Source organism: Chaetura pelagica, unplaced genomic scaffold (genome assembly GCF_000747805.2).
Source record: "Chaetura pelagica isolate M959 unplaced genomic scaffold, ChaPel_1.0 scaffold45, whole genome shotgun sequence".
Lineage (NCBI taxonomy): Eukaryota > Metazoa > Chordata > Aves > Apodiformes > Apodidae > Chaetura > Chaetura pelagica.
Genome location: NW_009953217.1, coordinates 3,259,973 through 3,268,957, shown reverse-complemented (window position 1 = coordinate 3,268,957; position 8,985 = coordinate 3,259,973).

The following is an 8,985-nucleotide window of genomic DNA, read 5'->3' as shown; positions in this document are numbered from 1 at the left end:
TATAGCTATATCTAATAGCAGCTTTATCCAGCCAGTGCAATATGTTGCTTGCCAGACTAGAAAATGATCTATTAGCCATCTGGGCAATGGGCCCAACCCTGGGCAAGATTAGTACTTCAATTAGCTGTTGATAGGATGCCATTAGAATATTGGTTTCAAAGAGCACTGAACAAGAATGTTGTGCTTTGATTTTCAGATTTAATTACTTCCATCAGGGCTATAAATGAACTCATTAGTCTTAGTGGCTCTAAAACCTAGAGACAATAGGATGTTATTGCTATTGTTCTTATGGTTTGTGCAAACATTACTTTCCAAGTGCTATTAGGAATGGCCATCAACCTTTCCTCTCTTCCTGCTGTAGGCCTGGCTGACCCTGCAGAGCAGCGATGGAGTGAACAGGAGCTGGAGCTCAGTGCTGAGCTCTGTGGTGGGGTCTGGTGCCTGTGGGCAACTGGCAGCTCCAGTTGGGGGGTCATCACGTACAGAGAAAGTTACTGCAGATTAAAACTACACCTTGGCAGTACTTGGCTTTTCTTCTTTTCAGTCGTGTGTTCTCTTTTTCTTTCTTTTTCCCTCTGTCTTATATAGTTTTGTTTTAAGATCTGCCAGAGCTTCTGAGGATTCCTGAGGTGTGTTGTTTTTAAAACCCACTGCATCAGGATTCCATTACACACTTTTCCTTAATTTTGCTGAAGAAATTATTTTTTGTTTATTTGTTTTGTCTTTGCCTTTTCCTCTTGACCCAAGTGGGCAGTGTACTGCATTCCACAAACACTGAGTCTTTCTTGGAATGTGATTCTTGCCCTATTCCTCCCAAAATAGAAAGACAACAATGAATGGAGAAAGGGAAGGCAGATGCTGACAGTTCCTGCAGCCCTCCCACCCCTCAGCACTCCCACTCATTCATCCCTCTACAGAAACCTTGTCCTGAGCAACTCAGGCTAATTCTGGAGTCAGCAGTGCTTTGATCAGCACCAGAAGGTCCCAAGATCCTTCCAAATGAAACCAGACAACAATTCTGGGAGGAAAAGGGAGAGATGAACAAGCAGCCATGTTGGGGAAGGCTCCAGCCAACACTGCTCATGCAGAATTAAGGTCATTGGTATTTCCTGAAATGACAGAAACCAAGGCAATGTTGCTGTTAGTCCAGCAGTGCATCACATGGCTTGTTAAAACGTTACATTTCATGCAGCCTTCTTTGCTCTGAGATGAACTTTATTTGGTAAAGCTCCCTTAGTTTTTTCTGGCTTATTATGTGGAGGAGGGATGCCATGTGTAAATAAAGGATATGATGCTCTGCACCACTAGCATTTATGAAATTAAAGCTGTAATCAGTACAGTATGTCTTAACCATAATATTAATGGAGATAAAACAGTAAATGCTATTATGTTTGAAGCCTAACACCTGTTTTGTATTAGTGTCTGGGCAGTTATTTCATTTTTCATTTTAATAGAATATTCTTTGATGAAATCCATAACTCGGTTGTAATTTTTAGCTCCCAACCCTGCATAAATCCCAGAACATGATTCAAAAAGCCTACTCTCACATCTTAAATAAAGTTCTCCTAAATTTATCCAGACTGTTGAGATAATGTTGGGAAGTGAATAATAGAGCTGAATCTTTTGACAACACTCAAGATTTTACCCTTGTTTTCCAGCAAGCAAGTCCTCTGCAGTTCAGAACAGTGTGACTTCATCCTTTCTAGGCTTCTGCTGGTTGCACACCTCTTTTCCCTTAGCCCTCTCCTCTTTTGTCCTGCACTGCAGTTTGCTGGGATTGCCAACCTCCATAGTGCTCCCTCTTTTGTCCTGCACTGCAGTTTGCTGGGAATCTGCAGCAGGATTGCCAACCTCCATAGTGCTTGGTGGCACCATGAAGGAGAAGGGGAAAGCTAATGGAGGTGCAAATGGAGGTGCACAGAGAGGTGAGGTGGTGGGGAGGAGCAGGAGCCAGGCTGGGAAGGGCAGTAACTGCCTGTCAGGTCTCCATCCCTTCCTCATTAGTGCCCTGGCAGGGGATGGGAACCAGCCCAGCTAGGAGGCATGGAAACATCCCTGCCTGGCTAAGTACAAGGAATTTGGATGTCTGCTTGGGTGACCTTTTTCTATCAAGTGCCTTTCATGCCATTCTTAGTAGGTCTGGACCTTTTTCAGGTGTTCAAAAATAGAAAAATGTCTGTGGCTATTTCCCTCTCTCCTCCCCTTCTTGCATTTCCCATCTTTAAGGGAATGCTCTGATGGATGTGTTTGTTTTTCTGGATCTGTTATGCTGAGGAGGTGGGACGAATGAGACTAGGGAACCTTCCTCCATGGTGACTGTTTCATCTAGCAAGCTTTCTGTTCTCTAGGGCCAGCTCCTGTAAAATCTAAACTGCTTCTATTTTTAAGAGTATTTGGACTAGAGAAAATCAGGCAGATTATACACGGTTGTCAGAGTTTCTGTCAGCAGATGAAAGCAAGATGACTCTGTTGGCTTCTGGCAAGTACTTCTAACCTGATCCTGTTCTGCTTTTGCTCTCCTGGTGTATCCTGTCCCAATGGTGCTCCCATGTCATAGCTCACAAAGTTCCCATCTCCCATCACAGACGTGTCCTGGGATGAGTTGTTGAACTGCACCACTGGGATGCCAGGAGGGACTTTGCTTGCTTGTGAGTCCAAGCCTGATAAATTCTAGAAGCTGGCTGGTGCTCAGAGTGTTTCATATCTAGTGTACACCAAGCAGAAGGGAGATGTTGTGCTACATATGCAAAAGGGGGGATCCTGCCAAGATTAGGAGAGGACCATGCAGATAATGCAAATACCTAAATCCTGCACTTATATTATCTGAACTCTACCTGCAGCAGTAGGATAGACCTTCCCATTACTCTGCTCAGCCTGACTGCTGGCTGGGCCTTGGAGGATGACATAAATTTAACTGAGTGAACAAATTAGCTCCTGTGTAAAGCTCATCAAAGACCTCAGTTTTACTGCTACCAGCCATAGATTTGGGCAGTATTATCCTAAAAACCCTGAAATAAACGAGAATGAACTTGAACTCTTATGAGTTGTCACGTTTGATATACAGATTATCCAACCACTGCTTGCTTACAGTGTGTCACAAATCATGCGAGACTGAGGGATAAATGACAGATGTGGATGATTTTCCTTTGACAGTCTGTTGCCTCCAACAGCTCTGCTGCACCCCAGCACCAGCCACTGCTGTGGCTCTGAGACCTCTCCAGTGGAATCACTCAAGAGCTCCTGTTCTGTAATGACAATACAGCAGTGGTTTATTTGAAGGCTGAGCCAACTTTGTATCAAAGCCAAATATGTCTGGCTTGGCACCACGAGCCAGCACTGGAGCCAAGCAGCTGGAGCAGGCTGTACTTTAAAAGAACAAAAACAGAGAGACTCTTCAGTTATCTCCTGTAAGAGGTCAAGCAGAGTGCCAGAATGTGGTGCCAGGTTTTGCATCAGGCTTTCTCAGGTTTATCTCTGCATACTTGCCCAGCTTCCAGGCTAAGGCTTGATTCGCCTCTGCTTTCTTACCTCTCCTGGGTTTCTTCCTGCAGTCTGCTGACTGCAGGAGTTACACCCTTGTTAGTACCTTGTCCACATGCCCACCTTTTTTCTTCCTGGGTCCAGGTCATGTTCTTCACAACCCACACCACCACAAGGAAAAGCACTCTGGGATTTTCTGCCTGGACTTGTCTCGAAGCCCTCTGACTGAGAGATAAAGGGGTGACTTTTCTCATCACATAGAGAAGTAGCAATGACTCAGTCATATTCTGTGAGTCAGGTCTGCTGCTGGTCTTGTGGCTCCACTGAATGGTAGCTTATAGTTTAGTTAATGATTATTAAGGCTGTGGCTGCCCCGTATGACTGCAGCAGAGAGGTGGTGGTCTCTGAGCTCAAAGCAGTTGGCTCTTGATGGTCTTCTGCATCCAGCATGTGAAGAATCATCCTTCCCCAAAAACTGGACATGCTCCAAGAGCAGACAGGGCTCTAACTGGGCCTACTTACAAGTGGGACAGTTGGCAGTAGATGTCTGCTCTGCTTTACCCATCTCCCAGAGCTTGCTGCTCATGCTGCTGGGGTAGCTCAGCTCTTTGTGGAGCAGCTGCAGATGTGATGTATTTTATGGGTCAACATATTGAGGCTACAACTGCAACACCCTGAGCAAAGTTGTGCCATTGCCTAAGTGACAGCTTAAGACTACACTTTCCATTCTAGACTAGAGATACTTTAGGCACCTTTTATCCTTCTAATTATCCTGCTAATTTTCTACTATATCTATATGTTGCTGAGGCACGATTAGAACAGAGCTGTCAGGAAGTTCCTTTATTCGCAGGCATATCTAAGAGGTTCAAGCCATCCTGTGAGACACCTGCCCTAATGAAAAACTAAGGTTTTCTTGGCTAGAAGCACTTACCTTTGAGTGGTCTTGAAAAGGTTTGTTTTCATTCAGGGTGCAATTCATCCCTAATTTAACCCCTTTTCCTTGAACTAAGATGCGTTCAGATGCTGGATAAGCTGGATTCTCTTCTCTGAGACCCAGAAATCCTTCAGGGTTCTTTGTCTGAACCATGGACTGAGAATAAGAAGGGATCATATTGGATCACACGGTATTATGAACTCAAGGCACACTTTTCCTTGTCTAATTAACAATTTTACCCATGATATTAAATCCATGTGTGCTCATAACACAGCACAAATGAGAAATCTGGAAACCCATTTTCAAAGCACTTTCCATTATGCAAGTAGCAGGAGATGTACCATAGCTTTTCAGTAAATTGCTTGGTAAATTGTTTTCTCTCTCATCTTTACTGCTATAACAAAAACATGTTAGCTTTAGGTCTCAATTTTTTTTCTATGTGTTTGCTTATTTGTGCTCCTACCTATTAGCTTGGATCAAGGAAATAACCCGAATAAACACATCTGACCAGCAAACAACTGCATGAATAAAGGGTAAAGTTGTTTAGTGAAGTAAATCTTGGAGGGATTCTTGGAGGGATTCTGTGAGTGGTCACATCCAGTGGTCATTCATACTGTCTTGCATCAACACATGTGACTACTGAAACTGCCCTTGATTTTATGCAGAATGTGTTGGGGAAGTGCTCAGCTGCCAACAAATTCCTTGCTTTGAATTCGGGAGGGAATTGAGGTGCCACCCAGTTCAAGTAATTACCTCTAACCTGCTCCTGTACTCGCTGAATTGCCTGTGAGATTCACAGTCCTTGAAATGAGAAATCTGAGACCTTTGCATAAAATGTTTGTTCAAGACTTTTAATAAATGAAGGAATGGGATTGAATTGAAGCCCCACAGAAGGTGGGCTGATCTCAGCAGCACTGTATGAATTTTGCATCAGATGAAGTCTTCCCTCGGCGCTGCTGCTGGAAAGCTCATGTCACCTACAGCACTGACAGATGCCGAATGAGTGACTCAGTCCAGCTTTGTTAGGGACCAACTTGCAGCTCTTAGCCATTTCTGCAAAGAAGATGTGCACGCAAGGAGAAACAGTGGTAGCTGAAGATCCTATTTCTGCGGGGGAGAGACTTGACTCCTGTCTCCTCACACAGTTTTTACTCCCCTTTCCTGGTCAGCTGATGGGTGAGCGAGGAAGATCTGGGAAACATGAATAATGCAAGTCCAGCCATGAGGGGCTGGACACACGGTTGAGGCTGACAGCACACAAACACAACCCAAGTTTTTAAGCAAAAGCAGATGGTTACTGTGAAAGAAGCAAATTGTTGCTAACAGAGACTGAGCTGGGGGCAACCGATACTATTTAGGGGAGCTGGACTGTGATAGTCTTGTGATTACGTTGTGATAATGGCTGGAAGCTCACAGGGAACAGGAAGCCTTTTGCTTCAGACCCCTCTGTCAGGGCTCCTTGGCTGAGTCCTTTCTCAAGCACAGCTGGACACCACAGGATGGGTGACTGGAGCAAACCTTTTTTTCAGGAGTTACTGCCCAGGTTTCCCAGGAGCAGTTGTTCTGCAGCTGGCACCTGCCTCACCAGGAGACTTGCAGGGAATAATGCAGAGCAGAGCTACTGGGGCTGCAGACCACTCAGGGATGTGTCTGCTGCCCTTGCACCTGAGGGTGGAAGGGAGGACAGGTTTCAGGAGCACCTTGTGGTGTGGGGGTTATCCCTGGCCTTTGCAGAGCTTGAGCTGTCAGGGCAGTCCTGTACAAACCTTGTTTGTTCCTTGTCACTCCTGTTTAAATTGGTTCGTGTTCTTTTGTGTCAGCTCAGTTTTTTTTAAGAACACTTCCTGCCAGTAGATGAGAGATCCAGCACTGGGGCTTGGTGAATGGCTGAGCTCCCTTCTTTTGTTGTGCTCATCTGGAAGCAGTGTCTTAAGATTGTTACCTTGGAAGATAAATGAAAATGTCACCAGCCTTGGCTACAGTGTTTAGTAGGTGAAATACCCTTCAAGGTTCCTTATTCTGGCAACAGTGGGCTGTTAATGATCACAGGAAAATATAGGAAGAATGTGTGTACAGAGGGTGTTGTACCTATTATCTAAGGATAGGTAGTATTGCGTGTATTATCTATGCTTGTTTAGCTGGAGTAAGAGAGGCATTAGCATTCTGTTTCAGTCTTAATTAGTGGCTGATAAAAGGACAAGGTGATACTTAACAGTCTTGACAGTGTAATTTATCTAAAATTTCCTAATAATACGGTTGCAGCAGACTTGGAAGGGCTGCTTTAATGACTTTCACACACTTAAGGTCTGATACCAACAATATCCAATATGTTGGTTGCTTAGGAGACAAAATTAAACTAAGCCAAACACATTTATTTCTCCCCTCTTTTACTGCACAGAAGATTATCTCACTGCAATATTTTTCCTCTATGAAATGCCTAAGCTTTAGGTGTTTATAAGAATGAAAAAAACAAAGCAACCCCTAACAATTCAGATCCCCTATTAAATCACCAGATGGCTTCTAGAGCCAAGTTAGGGACCTGTGATAGAACAATAAAAGCTCTGCTTTAGCAGTGCACATGTTCAGAGTTGGCAGTGTTAAATGAGACCTCCATGTAATCTGCTCTGAGAAATAGCCTCACTGGCATTGACCTCTTCCTTTGTATAATTCTACACTGTGTCATCAATTGCAATTGCACAGACATCTGTGCAATTTAGCAGACCTTGTATGGACTGACTTTCCCAATATTTGTTTAAGATGAACTGTATAAACTTGTTATTAGTAGCCTGCCAGAGGAAGGGAGATAACAGTGTTTGCATTAGGCTACATAAAATACAGCACCTGGGCAAGGTGCACCCAGCATGTTCCCAGCAAATGTTGTTGTTTCAGGGTCTGCTGCTGATCTTCGTGAGGGTAGAAAAGTAAAATTCCCAGCAGCTTATGTCAGGGTTAGAGAGTGTCTTGTCTCTCTTGTGCAGAGGTTCTGAGCTTAGGATGGCTGAGGTATTGAATTTATTACGCTTTTTAAAAAAAGTCTCTGGATTCACCCAAAAAATGCAGGCAGCAGAACAAGACTGCAGTGCCATCTGACCTCATCTCAGTTGGATGTCTGTACAGTTCTACTGATTTCATCACATCTTAGTCCTGCATTGCAGCAGTGGGTCTGCCATAGGGGTACAGCCCCTTTGGAGGCCGCTCTCAGGCACATCACCCACCCGCCGTGCAGGCTGAGGGCCCTCCTGCCTCCCTCTGCTGCCAGCTCCCCACCTGCAGCATCACAACCACAGTCTCAGCTCATGCTGGGAAATACTCTGGAAGATAAATAATGTCCCCTGAAAAGCTGCTTCTCAGGCTTCTGGGATAGGGAGGAGTAAGGGAAAAGGCCTGGAACAGCAAGGCTGCTGGTAGCTAACGTATGGGCACTATTTCATTCTTCACTGAGTTTGTCTTTCCTTTCCCTGCTCTCTCTTCCTCCCCACAGTATCTCTGCATTGATTTTTCACTCTGCCTGTTTATAAATGTTTATAAAGCATTTAGGGAGCTGAGGGAAGAAAAGGTCTCAAAGTACTTAGTGGAGGAAGAACTTAAAACACCAGAGTGCTATATTCTTGCTGACACTGGGCAGTATTTCATGCCTGCTCCTAGAATATGGTGCTGCTCGGGTGAGGATGATCAAAGCAGGCAAACTCTTAGTGCAGCCCATCTACAGCCACCACAGTGCAGCCAGGGTTGCAGAGAGCAGGAGGACTTGAAACAGCATTGGCATTTACAGCCTCAGCAAAACCAACATGCCAGTAGATTATAAAGAAAATAAGTACTCATTATTCCACATTTACTGTTTGCTTTGGGCAATGAACTTTATTTTCACATGAAATACGAAATTACCTCTTTGTCTTCTCTCCCACCCACTGAGTGAAGTCTTCTCGATGAAATAAGAATGAAGATGTTATTAAGATAATAAATACATTTATTGGTACTATCATGCTGTTCATTAGAAAAATGAAACCAATCAGGGTCTACATTTAACTCACAAGAAAGATGCCAGCATTCATATCCCAAGCATCCCAATATTTCTGATACCTGGGGTGTCAGTGCAGCAGCAGTCCTATCTTCTCACTAGCATTTCTCTCTCTCTGCTGTATTGCTGAGTGGTTCTGATTCCAGAATCCATTTTGGCAACCCCACCAGTACCCATGTCCTTAGCAAGGATAACCAGCTGCATTTGCGAAGGGAGAAATCAGCTCTGCCTTGCACAGGTGCAGAAGGTTACACAAAACTTGAGAGGACCTGGGTTCACTCTGGTTTGATCAAACACTAAATTCAGTATAAGCTTTTAGCACTGATCGTTCAACATTCACTGTCTAAAAAGGGCTGAGGAATGAGGGAAATAATGAAAAGTTATATTTTGAATTTAATATCCCTATGTCCCCCTCATCACCCTTCTCAACCATAGCAAACGGAGAATCTTTGAAAACACCAGCTGTGCTGCATTCCCCACCCTTTTTCACACAGCTTCATTCAATTCCTCCAGTGGCCCAGCAGCTAATTAAGGGATCCTGCCTTTCATTCCT